At 44.7% G+C, this 16,949-nt stretch overlaps 2 non-coding genes across 2 annotated transcripts; one reads left to right on the plus strand and one right to left on the minus strand.

Moving 5' to 3' along the window:
* Positions 1-22: 22 nt before the first annotated feature.
* Positions 23-95, minus strand: trnak-uuu (transfer RNA lysine (anticodon UUU)). Its single transcript has one exon. It is a non-coding gene; the product is annotated as a tRNA-Lys (tRNA).
* A 1,674-nt stretch (positions 96-1,769) lies between these two features.
* LOC115529015 (small Cajal body-specific RNA 2) lies at positions 1,770-1,971 on the plus strand. The gene has a single exon (XR_003973442.1).
* The last annotated feature ends 14,978 nt before the right edge of the window (positions 1,972-16,949 follow it).

The raw sequence follows: 16,949 nt of genomic DNA on the forward strand, positions 1-16,949 counted from the left end.
TTTATCCATTATAAAACTTATTCGCCCGAACAGGGACTTGAACCCTGGACCCTCAGATTAAAAGTCTGATGCTCTACCGACTGAGCTATCCGGGCTCTGGAAGTACTCCTGAACAACGGTCATTAAAAAAATCAGAGACCCAAGAAAACTAAGACGTTGTCCAGATGTGTTTAAAACAATCATCAACACGCTTTTTTGTTGCGGTCACGCCCCCCCCCCCCCCTCCACATTTACTTATCTGTGAAGCATCAGCTCGGCGTTGTGTTGAATGCCTTTACAGTCTATGGTTGTCTGGTGACATCTGGTGGTCGAATGAGATGACCACAGCGCGGGAGGGCTCGTGTCGACGCTCTAGTCTAGTGGAATGTATTTTATGATCTTCAACAGAGTTTTGAAACTGTTAAAAAAAATAAGACCGTCAATTAGAGAAAACAGAGGTCAATCCTTGTTTTTTTGCCAGTCTCCTCGAACTTGTTGCATGTGAACGTTGTACAACGCTCCGACCTCAAGCTGCATAAGACACTGTGACGTCAGGACCGGTTTGGTAAGACACAAAACATTTTGATGTATTTTGGAAACTCACCCTTTAACGTGAATTTTGAAATCTACTTACCCAGGTTTAATTTCTAGGAGATATCCTACCCAGCCGGGAATGTTCCCGGAGTAAGGAGGTCAAATAATTCGTTGCACCTTTCTCCATAGCTTTCCAAACAAGGGATAACACACAAGTATTTCGAATTGATATATCACACGATACAAATCTTGTTACAACATGACAAGATGTCGTCGCAACCCTCCCCCACCACCTTTCTCCGCTCCAAGTCCCGTAAATATAACACATATAACACATCATTTCATTTCGTCAGTCAGCAGCAACGTCAACGTGTACATGCACATATATACATGTCAAAATGACCTGTAAGGACAAGAGGTGCAATCTAAAACATATTTGTAGGATTATTGCACAGTTAAAAACATGTTTTAAAGAAAATACTCACCATCGGCCAAAAAAGTAGCACTAATTAACGGTTGTGGACGCGGGATCGTTATTCACGGTGCGCATGCGCAGAACCCATAGGTAGCACAATTTCATAGGTAGCATAATTTGTAGAGCACCGGCGGAAAGGTTGATGAGGCGAAAAAATGGGCTAAACATGATTGCCATCAGAAATATGGGAGAATATGGCAGAAGGTTCCGAGACAGGGGAAAATGCTTACTGTTCAGTTTTTTTTGTCAAATTCTAATGATAACAAGTCATCAACCCTCTCCGTTTTTCACTCTTAATTAATAAGGTCCGTGGGGAAAAAAAGCTTTCTCAGGCTTAACTGAAATTGGTTAGGTAGATCGAATATACTACAGGCCTTTATGATGTATTTTGTAGAATATTAAGTGGGGCCTTTACCAGGGTTAGACTGCCATCTAGCGGCCACTTTGCACAGTGCAGCGCACGATTATTTACTTAACTCACGTCAGATAATGGAGGAAAACTGCTCAGGCAGCAAATGTTTAAGCTTTGTGTCTTATTAACTACAACATACGCATTAAATATTCGACGATGAGGTGTTAAAAGTATAGCATTATTTAACGTTGATGTTAATGCGACTTCCACTCTAAATTCTGATTCTAATCTTTTCCTTACAAAACGTGTTGTTTAAACCCTGACCAATTTGAGAATTCCTATCTCCTATCTACAAGGAGTAGTGAATTTCTTATCTGTGTTTAATGTACGCCCAAGACATTACTAATGTCTGTCGTTTTGTGTGTGGTTGTTTTAATGGGTGAGAAGGCAATGTGTGTGTGTGTGTGTGTGTGTGTGTGTGTGTGTGTGTGTGTGTGTGTGTGTGTGTGTGTGTGTGTGCGTGCGTGCGTGCGTGCGTGCGTGCGTGCGTGCGTGCGTGCGTGCGTGCGCACACACACACACACTCCTCCCAACCACACACACACAAATTCCTTCCACACTCAAGCACACATTTACTATTCATTCTAGTACACTCTTGTATATTTTCTGATCTTCTCATGTAACAATTTTGAAGCTGTCCTATAGAAACATCAGCTGCTATCTCCGCTTCATCCCCCCACCCCGCCCTCTGTGGTTCTCATAGGCTCACATCTGGCATGGTTGTCTGTTTAACTTAGTTCCTAAAGAACCTTATATTCTAAGCAGCAGCCAAAACCCTCTGGCTTTGCAATGTCCTGATATCCTCAAATTGATGCCAGGTGACAGGTCATTTACTATTCATTTTCCTTAGAAACTTTTATCCAAAGCAGTTTACAGTGAATTCTAGATCAACTGTATTAATGAGCAGGTATGTGGCATATTAGAACAAGGAGGCCCACAGGTTGGCAGCGGAGATAGGGGGATTGAACACAGTACCTGGGAATGGAACACCATTACCCTAATACACTATCCTACATCCTGATCATTTTAAATAGTAGCCAAACATCTCTGTCTTTGCATCATCCTGATTGGCTGAAGTTAGTATCGGGTCATCACGCACAAAGTTATGTGCACAATGCTGGGATCTTTGTTTGTTTTGTTGGTGTTTATGTGTTTCACGCATGTTGCATGCGTCACAACATTACTCCCTACTATACTACTGAGTCCCGAGCTAATATTCTGTTGTACTTCATGGAAAGAATTTGGACGCCTGTCATAAGTTATTAAGGAACTTAGGAGGTGAAATGCAAAAATTGTGTGCAATGAAAAAAAATCATGAAAACTGATAATGTTACAGTGGTAAATAATTTCATACAACTGTTGAGAGTATAACTTATTAACTTTTGGCGCATAAGGTAATACAGTAATACATTTCACAAAAGTTATGACATTATATGTCAATTCAAAGATGTTTGCCTTAATAGTGTAATAATTGTATTACATTATTATACAGTTCATTATGAATTGTCAAGGTCATTGATTCAGTAGATGGTAAGAACACAATATAATCACTATTTAATAACTACCTCTCTCAAATTGTGACGTGAATCAGTGTACCCTTTATCTGACTAATGAATGTACCTCACACCTTCACAGTCACGTATCTGCAGTCAGATTGAGCTGCAATGTGCTTTGATTCTTGAAGATTTGGTGGTTGGAGATTCTTAGAAAAGACCATCAAGCCCCTTTCACACCGCCGCAAAATCGGGGCCGGTTCCGGGCCAGTTCGGAGCTAGGGCCAGGGCTTTGGTTTCACACCGCCAAAGAACCGGCTCCGGCCCCTAAAAACCGGTTCAACTCTGGCCCCACTTTAGAGCTGGGCTAGAACTAGAACCGCTTTTACGCCGGGGGCAGGGGGCGGAGTTATCCGTACCTTCATAAACAGGAAGACCAACGAAGACCGGCATTTTTTAAAACACCGAAGTAAACAATGGACGTGAATCCGTGTATGGTTCTTTTTTGTTTTTTCTGATTTTGTTTTAAATCGGAATATTCAAAGAACGAACCATACACGGATTGAATCGAAGACGAAATTGTTGTTGTTGTTGTGTTTGAAACTGGCGCGAGGGTTCTTCTGCGCGCCTATTGTGTGGTGGTTCAACGCGTCAACGCGCCAACGCAGCTAGATGAGTCCATGTCCATGCAAGTGAACGGAGCGTTCCCTCTTCGTCATAACTATCAAACCAAACATCCTTCACATTCACCGAGCGAACATTATGAAAGTAAAATGCACATTTCTCGCTAAAAATGTTTCCATAAACGCATTTGATGGCGTAACTATGTTACTATTTCCACCCAGAATAAAGAAAGATGTCGGCCGTATGCTTCTGTCCAAGCTCACTAGCCGAGACGTTTGCAGTGACGTCATGACGTTGCTCACGCCGGCTCCATGGCTGGCTCTGGCCGGTGTGAAACCAACCGGTTCTTAACTGGGGTAAGGCTGGAACCAGTTTGGAACTGGCCCTAGCACCAGCCCGGAACTGGCTCTCGGTTCTTTTTGGTGTGAAAGCGGCAAATTCTTAAGCCTGTGCAGGCCTCTGGGTGCAATGCAAACCCGTATGCAATTCAAGCAGGCAAGCCCTACACTGCATTAAATAGGAAACTGCTAAGTTACTAGGCAACCATTGTTGGTAAGCCGCAACTGATCCCCCTTATCATACAGCCATGAGTAGCTTTCTAACACGATTTAAGCAAGTGGCACCAAAAATATTTTTAGGTCACAACTCAACTTATCGCAGGTGCACATTGATGCGGATTGTTATTATTTTTTTAATATATACATACAGTATATATTGTGTATCTCCAATATGCTGAAACATAAACACATTGAAGGTACACATTAAAGGTGCAGTAGTGCGATTTGAGAGTTGCAAAGAGAGAGAGACGACTAGGGCAGAAGATAACAACATTTTAAGCTAAACAACAAAAACGGTCGATCTCTGATCCCTCCCTCCCAGTTCTCTCCACCATTGAGGAGTGCTGCATTTTCATGCACTTGTTATTGAAAGACAAGAGGGATTCCCCGAACCAATCATAGACAAGATGTCGTGGTTGGTCAGAAATGAGCTGGGAGCGGACTAAAATCAAATAAGCTCATACAGAGGCACTACAGACCCGTTTTATCTAACCTTTCAGCAAGTTGTGAAGGCCGAAAATATGTTGCTTACTGAACCTCATTCAGATGAGGGAAGGGTCATTATCAGTTTTTATAAAAATACAAATAAAAGTATAAAATCTGAGTTATTCAATTTTGTGTTGTTAAACTGTTTTTAAAAGGCCTCCCTCTTTCGAGACGTTTACCTGACTATCTCTCTACCTGTGTCTATTTCTAATGCCAGCGTAGGCCCTGCGTACTCTGAAAGAAAAACAGGCTTAGGGTAGACACATTTCCCTGGAGGAATAAAGGGTGAAGTGATTATGGATCAAGCCTTCTCTGTACCAATGATACTCTTATTGATATTAACATTTAATTAAAACACCTAATTTTACACCATATTGATTTCAAACAAATTTGAGCGATCAATGTTTCATGTTGCCAGTATTCAAGTATCATCTGTATAAAGGGGGTCGTGACATATTTTGCGTTGGTAGTCACCATGGCAACAGCACTTCAGGGCCGCTTTCCGTTTTCACACTGACATCAAAGGGCCGTGTAATATTGTAAAGGTCTTTATTAGGTTGTGTGGTTGCGTGCTCGAATAAAGTATTAAAACGTGCATCTCCAAAGAGACACCCTACCCACACACGGCACGGGCACGCAATCACCCACAAGTGCACACTTAGGTGTTTAGCTTGTTTCTCTTGGCTGGGTGACCCAAATTCAGAATGAAAAGCAGAAGAAAAAACATTTTTTTTTAAATGGTGAAATAAACACCTAACTATAACAAGTCAAGCAGAAATAACAAGAGCAAAAGACTCTGTACTCAAAGCAGGTTAAAAGCAGGACGTTCTGCAGTAGCAGTAGTCCTTCACTTGAAAACGTGTTTTTCAAAAGGGTAAAGAGATCCTGTGGATTGTACCAACTGGTAGGCTGATATTTTCATACGCATACATCTGGGTGGACACTCCCAGTTGTCACATCACTAGAGGGTTGAAATGGTTTGCTTGTAACCGCACCTGGTGGTGAAATGGGGGATCCTTTAACATAGCACTTATTAATCATCTACAAAATATTCATGTTAGGTTGATTATGAGTTAATCATTAACTAACAGCTCATAAATGAAAGTATGATGATTAGTTCATCATTAACGAAAGGCTTAAAATGACTTTATAAATATAACACATAAAATATAGATGGTTTTTTGGTGCTTGCTCTTCTTTGAATGGATAAGTAGGTGTTCAAAAAATGCAAAATCATTTGTTTTGCTCAAACCTGGCCTAATGACAGACCTTCTAAGTGCATAACACACACAGGGCCCTATTTTAACGGTCTGAAACGCAAGTGAGAAGCACCAAACGCAAGTAGCTTTGTGGGCGGTTCTAGATTTGCGCCCGGCGCAAATCTGAAAAAGGGTTGGTCTGAAGTAGCCTAATTACCCGTAGGTGTGGTTTGGGCGTAATTTGCAATAAACCAATGATGCCGCTTTCACACCAAAAAGAACCGAGAGCCAGTTCCGGGCTGGTGCTAGGGCCAGTTCCAAACTGGTTCCAGCCTTACCCCAGTTAAGAACCGGTTGGTTTCACACCGGCCAGAGCCAGCCATGGAGCCGGCGTGAGCAACGTCATGACGTCACTGCAAACGTCTCGGCTAGTGAGCTTGGACAGAAGCATACGGCCGACATCTTTCTTTGTTCTGGGTGGAAATAGTAACATAGTTACGCCATCAAATGCGTTTATGGAAACATTTTTAGCGAGAAATGTGCATTATACTTTCATAATGTTCGCTCGGTGAATGTGAAGGATGTTTGGTTTGATAGTTATGACGAAGAGGGAACGCTCCGTTCACTTGCATGGACATGGACTCATCTAGCTGCGTTGGCGCGTTGACGCGTTGAACCACCACACAATAGGCGCGCGGAAGAACCCTCGCGCCAGTTTCAAACACAACAACAATTTCGTCTTCGATTCAATCCGTGTATGGTTCGTTCTTTGAATATTCCGATTTAAAACAAAATCAGAAAAAAACTAAAAAGAACCATACACGGATTCACGTCCATTGTTTACTTCGGTGTATAATATGGGTTTCTAAGAGCCATTGCGATACATCCACCGTAAACAGAGCGCATGGTACCGTGGCTACAAGCTGCTCAGGGCCAGGTGATAATATATATTATATATTATATGATATAGATATCTATGTATAATATGGGTTTCTACGAGCCATTGCGATACATCCACCGTAAACAGAGCTCATGGTACTGTCAGTGGCTACAAGCTGCTCAGGGCCACACCCCCACCCCCCTCCTTGACCTGCCTTGACACGCCCACCGTATACAGAGCGCATGGTTGTGGCTACAAGCTGCTCAGGGCCACACCCCCACCCCCCTCCTTGACCTGCCTTGACACGCCCACCGAAACAGCGCGTTTGGGGGAAGCTCAATGTGCGACTGTTTCGGAGTGACTGTAACTCTGCACCACGGCTGAATTTCGGGGACGTCTTTGAATACTGTGTTTGTGGCCCACTAATACCTATATTAAAGCATCATAAAATAGAATGGCATGGGATCTTTAAAATAGCATCGGAACAACGCGCCACTGACTTTGAACCAGCTATTTCATGGTTTGTGGCGGAATTGTTTTTCTGAAACTACAAAATAACACCACGCAACGTTTGCTCAAGAACACGCCTCCTCCTTTCGCCGAACCGCCCCTTGGGGCTCAAGATCATTCCCTAATTTACCGACCCGTGGCGGTGGAGGGAAAAGACGGCTCTGCGCCAGTTACAACAAACTAGCAACGACGCATGCGTCCGTGTAGAAAGTCAATTGCGCCGGATGCAAGATAGGGCCCAAAGTGTCTACACTTCACACAAGACCCTGCCGCTTAAACAGGATGTGGGTATTACATAGTTGAGTCCTCGGCGCCACAGCGATAGTGGGGACATGCCGACGGTTGGAGCCGGGGTCGGCTATTCTGGAGGCCGAGCTGCCCTCGGGGGATGACGTGTGTTTAAAAGTCACAGCGCGCGCTTTATTAAGGAAGCATGTGGCCGGTTGGAATCCTTTATCGGAGAAACACACTGCGTCTCCCTGCGGGTCTATGACTAATAATGAGCTGGCCCCCCTGACAGCATTCAGTTGTCTTCCTAGAATAGGTTTGCTCCTCTTGTACCTTGCAATGCGGCCCTCGTGAAAGGCAGCGGAGCTGTAGATAAGGAGGTCTTGTGGGGGTCTGGGTCCCAGGAGATAGATGGGTCCTCTGTGGCCGTTCATTATGGATTAGACAGGGAGCTCCTGTCATTGAATTAAGCCTTGTAAATAGAGGACTGCCAGTTAATTAAATCATTTGGCAATTCTGCTGTCAGTGCTGGTAGTTTGGTCATTGGGAACAGGAAGGAGAGGATTGGAATTTTAGGCCAAGCACATTTTTTATTTTATTCTTCATTAAAATGAACACAAAAAGGCATAGCTATATATAGTTCTGATATACTTGATGAATGTCTGCGCACGCTTATTGACTTACCCTATTAAGGCAAGTCAACACAGCCTGCAAAATGTAGCAGAACCTAAGGGGGGAAAAAGGAGTTAAGAGAATAGTTGGGAGTGCAATGGGCGCCATCATTCACATATAGTATTACAGGCATTATTTTAAGTCAAAGGAAATAGTTAGAAATGGAGAATGGACATTGTGCGTTGTGAAGAAGGATCAGGATCAGGGACACACAGGGAAGCAGGCAGCATTAAGGGGTGGAGGGGCAGACACACTAAAAGACAGATAGATTACTTCCCCTGCGAACGGACCTGAAGCAAATGTAGCAGCACTTAATGGATATATAATTTGCCTCTAATGTCCTTCTGCTGAAATGCAAAGGAGATGATAAGTAGATTAACGAGCACTTCCTGCTCTTGCAGGAAGGATGGGGGGGGGGGGGGGGGGGGGGCAGTACGCCTACTGCAAAGTATATCAAATAAGTGATGGAAGGCATTGTTCTTACCGGACAATAAAGCCAGACACAGTGACAGAGACAGAGACTTGGAGCAGGGTGAAAATAACGGTGAAAACAAACGGTTCAAAGTCTTTCCAGTCTAAAAATTCAGTATGACAGGATCTTTTATTGCCATGTTCTAACCTCATTTGTTCCAACAGCTGTCGCTTCCTGAAAGAAAACCCCCACGACAGTTGGATTCTGTTATTTTTCGAGGCACGCTGACACGGTTTGAATGTGGGAGATTCAATCAAAACATCTGTCGTTCTCTGTGTCTTGTCAGTTGCATTCCTATCAAATGAAGGCTAGGGTTTCTGCCACACATGTTGTTTTAACCAATATTCGTTTTAACATGCAACATGTACACACACACGTAGATTTGGTTTCATATTACATACCATAATCCTCATTTCAGTGAACCTTTGATCTGGGGAGGCATGCTTGCCGCCTTGGGTCCAAGGAAATGCATAATATACTAATCTTAACAATAGATGATACTCAATTATAATAATTCATATAATTACAAATTAGATAGATTGTTGTTTGTGTTCCTCCCCTCACACGTCATTTAGTTTCCCCCATCTAGTATATACACTCCCCAATGTCTCTATCGGAGGAAATCCCCTTTGAGTTTTGATTTGATCTTTATATTATATTGACCTTGGTTATGTTTATGGTCATAAATGTCCACTACCTTTAACATTTATTGAGGATTGTAATAAACCCTTTTTTTTTTTTTTTTTACCTGGGCTGAGAACTTGTTGCAACAAGCAGGTGTTACTTTTGCTTTAGCCCTGCAGTACTGCAAGAGCCTCACACAGTATACTTTCACCCCAGTCTAGTTCCTGTGTCACTTCCAGACTCCAAAACCAGCTACTTTCTTATCCTGCATCAATTGATTTACCATAACTGCACAGACACTCTGTGTATGTGTGTTGGTGCACACATGTGTCTGAGTGTGTGTGTGTGTGTGCATATGTGAACGAGTGGGTGTGCGTGTTTGTGTGAGTCGTACGCCCTTGCTATCTGTGACAGTTTTAGATTTGAAATTCCCCATTGTGTCTGGCTGTCACCATGTTAAACAGCCCCCTGCCCCGGCTCGCTCCTCCTCATCCTCGCGGTTCAGGAAGCCCCCTGGTGCAGATGCTGACTGACCCCCCCCCCCTATTATCTGTAGTCTGCTCGTGTGAGTCTGGTCCAAACCGGAGTGGGAACGCCCACCGCTCTCTCCTGCCGTGCTGAGCTCACAGTGGCACCACAGACCTCGGCGCTCTGCTCTCTGTTCTCCGCGTTTAGCTCGCGTGACTCATGGTTGAAGTTCAGGGCGTTTCAGTTAAAGGCATGTGTGTCAAGAGACAGATTTGTGGGTGCTATGGCTGGCACGCGGCGGCTATGTGGGCAGCCGTGGATTTGACTCAGTGGGCCTCAGTGTAGTTAATGTTTGTGCGTCATGGGAGCAGTGCTTCCTGTTCATAAGAAAGCACTTGGCCACTGCACTCTCTCTCTCTCCTTCCCAACTCTCTCTCTCTCTCTCTCTCTCTCTCTCTCTCTCTCTCTCTCTCTCTCTCTCTCTCTCTCTCTCTCTCTCTCTCTCTCTCTCTCTCTCTCTCTCTTTATCTCTCTTTATCTCTCTCCCGGCTGCTGTAAACACTGGATTTGAGCGTGTTATGACTATAAAGCCGCCAGCCATCGCCGAGAAGAACATCCATTGTTGAGAGGCCCCCACAATAGAGACAGGGGCCCAAACCAGTGTGGGGTCGGTCGTGGGGGGGGGGGGAGCGATACATCAGGGGCCCCGAGGTGACGCGCGACAGGAAGTGGTGTCGGTACGAGAGACTAGGAAGAGGAGTCACCTCCGGTGTTCTCTGATCTCCGACCCTGTTGTTCTGCGCCATTGACCAAGGCAACCCGGGGTGTCCGCCATTTTACGGGACACAAGTACAGGTCACGGACCGTCTACGTTGACCTGTCGCCCCATAACCCACCGCCCCGCCTCCTGCCTCCCCCTGCTTCCTTCCTTGTGTGGAGTCAATAATAGATCAATAGCAGACAGACCTGAGCAGACAATCCAAGATTACACGCAGCACTGTGAGCCCTGGTGAGATGGACGTACATCCCAGGTCAGGAGTGAGTCACTGATTAGCTTCTTGTTTGTTTGGTGTTTGTCTGTCTTTTTGAGACTTTAAATGGACAGATCCTTGGGAGTTAGATTCGATTTTTTCTGTGAAACCCGCATGGTGCTGACATAATTATGGTGAACTGTCCCCCCATTCCCTGGAACAAGCACACGCCTTTAACCGTTACACGACTCCCTATTCATTCTGCCTGTTATCCGTCTGTGATTAATGGGTGCGTGCATGTGTTTGCCTGCTTCTATGTGTGTGTGTATTCCTTCAGGAAGGGGGGGACTTCTTCATAAAGCATTCTGTTTGGATACGGTTGACAAAGTTGGGAAATGAGATGTTTATAAGTGCAGCGCTTCATCACAATTACCTTGTTAACATGTTTCACGCCTCCTACTTACTAGGCAACTAGGCTGAAGTCTTGGCATTACACACTCGATTTCAGTCTTGCCTTGCCGAAAACCCATGTTCTGAGACCCCTAAACTAGACGACATTCAGAGCCCCCCCCCCCCCCCCCCCCCCCCTTCCGACTGAGTCTACCAAGTCAGATGGCCCTCGTATCGGCCTTTAGACCCCGCCTCTGACCCTTGGGCCACACACCCTGACCCTACAACCCCAACAAGAGCCAGATCCATCTCCAAAACATCTAGGGGTTAGTCCAGAATACATGAGTCAGTAAACGTTAGTCAGTAGTACTCCACATTCCAGACGGAACCACAAGAAGATGTGTGGTATGTGGTGGTGGCCAGTATAGCTTACCGCTGAGCTCTGGGCTAGCATGAAGTAAAAGGCGGGAAGTGGTGAACCACATCTTCACGGAAAGCACCCGATAGCTGATACTGGACATTATTCTGGTGCTGAGGACAACGTTTTTGTTGACCCTACCAAACAGTCACACACAAGAAACTATTGCCATAAAGAAGGCCTAAACACAGAATCAAAAACACTAGCTGCCTTAAGATGCAAAACATAAGCTTTATTGACAAGGCTGCTGACCCAAAGGTGAAGGTAGCTCAGAAAAAGGGCATTCAGCTCTTTTGTAAAAAGCCCTTTTAAATAAATCTTTTTTTAAATAGTGTGTGTCTTGGTTTTGTTGTTTGTGGTTTGAGGGTGGGTCAGGTTGTCGGAGTCAGAGACCAGATTGTTTTCTGTTGAGGAACGTAGGGGAGGGTGGAGTTATCTTCAGGGAGGAACCCTGAGGCAGAATAGGATGACCTCGGCACAACCCTGGGCCTGGTCTCTCTGTGTGTGGTAGTGAAGCCCCCCGTGTCCCGTCCCGTCCCGTCCCGTCCCGTCCCGTCCCGTCCCGTCTCTCGTTGTGCTTTGTTTGGTGTACTCATTAACAGGGGCGTGGTGATTTGGGGACCTGGGCCGGTACATCCCCCCCCACCCAAAAGAAAAAGGTATGGGTCTTATTCAACTAGCAGCCACCGTGGTTCTTATATCCTTATATTATATTCTCATATTGGTTCTAAAGGCTGTTGATTAGTGTTAAGACCCCAATATGGACACTAGGCGAATAGCTCAATAAGTATACATTCCCTGCAGAGCTCTATAAAGGGTTGGGTGTAGTGGTCGGGTCCTGTGTTAATCTACGCCACTCCTACGTAACAATGACCAAATCAAAGTCTGGACATGTCACTGGTCATTGAGTAGCAGTCAGAAACCATGGCCTTTATATCGCCGCTCAGACACTGGTGGTCGGTCATGCTGAAACGCAGCGTAAAAACACAATTATATCCCCCCTCCCCACACCCGCCCCCTGCTTCTTGTTCTAAAGCTGGACTCAACAGCTGTATGGTCCACACCCGACAGATGCACATGTTCTCATATCACCCAGTAGAATGAAAAGGAGTTGGGCGGAAAAGGGGGCTCCTGTTACCCACAACCTATGACCTTTGCTCTAATGCCTCGGTGGAAGGGGGGCGGGGGGTGGAGGAGTTTGAGGAGTGGTCACTTAATTTAAAGAACACAATATTCCTTTGGAAGTCCCCAGTGGCAGTTGTGGCTCCCGCCCTGAAGGAATCCGTTGGCCAGTGGTTACACCCACGCCCTCCCAGGAAACGCACTAGGATTATCTGGCAGGAAAAAGCCATGTTTAAAGCCATGCTTAACGACCTAACAGCTTCACATTGCAACACCATTTGTTTTGTCTCCTGACCTGGATCTATCCCATCGTGTTCAAACAGAGAGCCAGTGTTGTCAGTGGGTTAGCAGAAAACAGCATGTTCTCAATCACTCGATGTCTTCCAGCATGCACAGCGAATAGATCAAGAGATAAGATGTTAAAACTCCTGTTTAGGGGTCCTGGTAGGGGTGTGTCTCCCAAGGCACTCGGGGCGCTACCACTGCGAGACAGCTGTCCAGCCTCATCTGAGCTCGGCCAGACAGCCCTGCGTGTACAGCGAGACACCCGTCGGCCACGAAAGTAGCCTTAGGCCTCTGGTCTCCGCTTTGGAGCGGGATTTTTTATTTTTTTTGGTCAAGCTTGGAGGGTAAGGGGACAACGTTGTTATAGGGTTGCTGTCCTATTATTTATGCTATGGTAATCCTGTTCAGAGTCTGGTTGTTGTTGTTTTTAGGTAAGGTTACCGTGTTAAGAGTCAAGGGAGTCAAGTCTATCGTTTTATGGATGGGGTCACGGGTCTCTAGGCTGCGGCTGGCCATTCTCCCCAGCCTTTGTCAGGCGTCGGGGCCAGAGTCAGACTGATTAGACTCTGGGGATAGGTGAGGTGGCACACCTGTTGTGCATATGGAAATGGTTGAGGATTGTATTCATTGTTAGACAGATAGATGTGGTTTCGCCTCATGCTGTTTCCCCCCCTCCCTGCCAGAGCCCCGTCTCTGACCCCCACTGTTGGTTGATAAATGCCCCCCAGCTCTACCGCCGCTCCCTGCCGGATCTCTTTCTCGGACTCCCAGTTTTAGTTGATAAACATGTTTCACCTTCATCCTGTTCTCATCCTCCTCCCTGCCAGATGTCCGCCTCTAACCCCCTTTTGTTCTTCGGTGACTCGATCAACGAGTAACTGAGGGGGTTGGCATTCGTATCAAATGGCCTTTATTTTGTCGTACAGCCCAACAACAGATCCCTGTCCCTGACCCTCTATATTTAGCTGATTAAATCCCCCTCCCTTTTGGACACTGGTTTCTCCTCCCCCCACTACACTTGAGGAGTTAATCAAACTATTCATGTGTACACACCTTCAACACGGCAAGAATAATGGAAGAATAATGGGAGAAGTAAGGTAGCCATGGAAGGACTCTGGTGGGTGTTTTCGGTATCTTGCGGGAGCCCACGAATAAAGTGCATAACAAACAGTGGCGTCACAAGACTGTTTAATTCGGGGCTAAAGCCCCGGATTTTGTTTAATCAGCCCAGAATCTTATTTTTTTGTAAAGAAAAACGCCCCTCGTTTACCGAATAACACCAGAGCAGGACACCAGGAACACTGCATACTTCCGCAATCCTCCAGTGCTCAGCGGCCAAGTCTGGTAGTGCAGCTGTTTTAGCGGGCTGTGGACGGGTCCCTCGATTCATGGAGTCCCAGAAGTAGATATCCCCATTCACTCCAATACAAGTGGGGAACAGGAATGTGTCTCCGCAAAAAAAATCTGGATATCAATCAAAGGCTCATAATTATCTTTATACCATGTACTAATAAAATGTAAGTTTTCTATTTTCAGAACGCCACCTCAAGCGTTTTATTTTATATATGTATTTTTTGCAGGAGAAGGAGGAGTGGGCAGCTAAAAGGAGTCGTAGTGAAACAAATGTTGTTTCGGCCCGGCAAAAAAATGATAAATACTAATTGTTGTCCAGATGGCACGAGGAGTGTAATTTAAAGATCACATATAGAGAATCATTGGGGGGGTTATTAACTTATACTTCCATGGTCGGTAAACAATGCTGTGCTCGCTCGGACCTCTCGTGGATGATGCTACAATGCTAACAATGCTAGTTAACGAGAACATTTCTGCATCCGGCACGCCATGCACGAGGGAGAGGCTAGGCGCCCATGATGCGGAAGCAAATCTCTCCTTGATGTTCCTTTGCGCCATTGAGCAGTTTTCATAGGAATGAATGGGCGGCCATGTTTTAGTCCACTGTCCTTCCTTTGATAGGACCATGCAACAGAGCCACGGGTGAGTCAGTACACTTCAGCAGTCGGTCTCAGTGTTTACAACAGGTTAGTAGTGAGCACAAGCTCTAGATTTCACTATGTCTTTATTATATGTCAGCAATTCTTAGATTATGGGAAAGTATGAACGGTTTGCCCGAGTCAGACCAAGGAGGTAGGCCTGCCCACTTATGCTCAAAGGACAACGGCCCAAAGAATGGAGCAAGAAACAGTCAGATAGCAACAGGGAATGAAGAAAGGCAATTGCAGAGTGAAAGTAAAAAGTTAAGTGCAAACAAGAAATTAACAAAGAAAGACAATACAAGGTTAATAAGAAACGAATGAAGAAAAACATGTAAAGAATACATACATGACTGTGTGACTCACATCTCAATGTACTTTTGCTGAATGTGAATGTTTGTTTGTGAATGAGGCACCTTCGTGTTTGGGCAAAGGGAAGTTTGTGAAAATTGGTTTACATTTTTTACCATTGGTATTTATTAATATTTACCGGTAACCATGGAATGCATTAATTTCCCCGCTGAGAAGAATCTCTTTGCAGCTTTTTTTTTTTTCCTGTTTCATATCCTGATTTCAAATGAGATGTAAAATTATATAAGTATGATTGCAAGATATGAATAAAAAAACATTGTATCGTATCGTATTGTATTTCAATTCAGACTAGAAGTGAGGAATTATTCTAGTCACTAATGGTAGTTAGTTATTAGTTGGATGTCCCGTGTGCTTTACACAGTAGAAACAAACATGTGGATTCCAGGGGCATCTCAAAATAAAGTAGCCTAGTCCTTCTAGATAGTCCTTCTGGCAAGAGAATAAACGGGTTTAAAAACATAACCAGACTGTTTACCACCTCCAGTGAATTGACCTATCCTATCCCCAGTCATATATATATATGCTACACGTGAACCTCCTAAAATGGTTCAAGTGCAATAAAGCATACAAAAAAGAAATGCCGGGCTAAGCCCCAGATGCTTCAGAAACCTAGAAACGCCCCTGGTAACAAAGTATTGACTTGGCATCTTCCATTACCGCACACACTGGTGGAGGTGCTCTGATGCCAGCATTGAACATCTTCTCTACCTGGAACTGCTTGCCAGTGCCTGATAAACTGGTTGGTACAACAAAAGCCTGTGTGTTAAAGGAGCGCAGAAAAGTGGCGTAGCAAATCAACTTGAGGCCATTGGCGTGTCATAGGGCCACAGCCCCAGTATTCAGTTATGCCTTTTCAATGTAATTGCGAATCTTGTAGCTGTTCTTTAACAAATGGGATTTCTGAGTGATTGCATATAAGGTGATATGGTTTGCGGGAACTCTCTGGGTGAAGTGAAATTAATCAGTTCCTAAATGAAAAGGAATGTACATTTGTCTTGACACGTTTCCTTTTCTGACATTTCCATAATTCCTCAAATAGGCCTTCAGGCAGGCTAATCGTAAAATGATTGGAGTATGCACACATGCAGTTACTTCTGATCTGGTGTTGTGTCACTATTGCCCAACCAGGGACACTCAAACAGGAAGCTGTCTCTGTGAGTGGGCCTTGGGCGGGTATAACAGTAAGGGTGCACAATCCGCCTCTCAAGTTATGGCCTGAAACCGAAACTGATAAACCATCACTTTATTCAACAGGTTTGTTAACACACAAAAACACGCAGACACATGTATGCACCCACCCACCCATACACAGAGCGCACAGCGAGCCGTGTGCCCGCATATCACCTTCCTGTTTGTCTTTGCACCGGCAGCAGCGTTACCAAGGATACACGCCATGCCAATGCAATGAGACATCAACACGTTTGGTCTCACCTTACAATCTTAAACTTTATTCCAATATGTTTCTTTATAGTTTTGTCCTGTTTCAATAACAAGCATTGTGCTGGCTCACCCTAAGGAACAGTATTTCTACACCACAGGGTTTGTTGTGGGAGCACGGAGATCAAGTTGTTTGGGCTTGAAAACACAGTTATTATGTGTGCATATATCTGTAAAATGTAAATGTATTTGTAAAGCACATTTAAAAAACAACAACAGTTGACCAAAGTGCTAAAAAACAAAAACACCAAAAAAACAAAAGCAAAGATAAAAAAAAAAAAAACAACAACAATAAAACAATAGGTAAGATAAGATATATAAGATAAGACAGTCCCAAGAAATGTCTCAGT

The sequence above is a fragment of the Gadus morhua genome, chromosome 16, assembly GCF_902167405.1.
Source record: "Gadus morhua chromosome 16, gadMor3.0, whole genome shotgun sequence".
Classification (NCBI taxonomy): Eukaryota; Metazoa; Chordata; class Actinopteri; order Gadiformes; family Gadidae; genus Gadus; species Gadus morhua.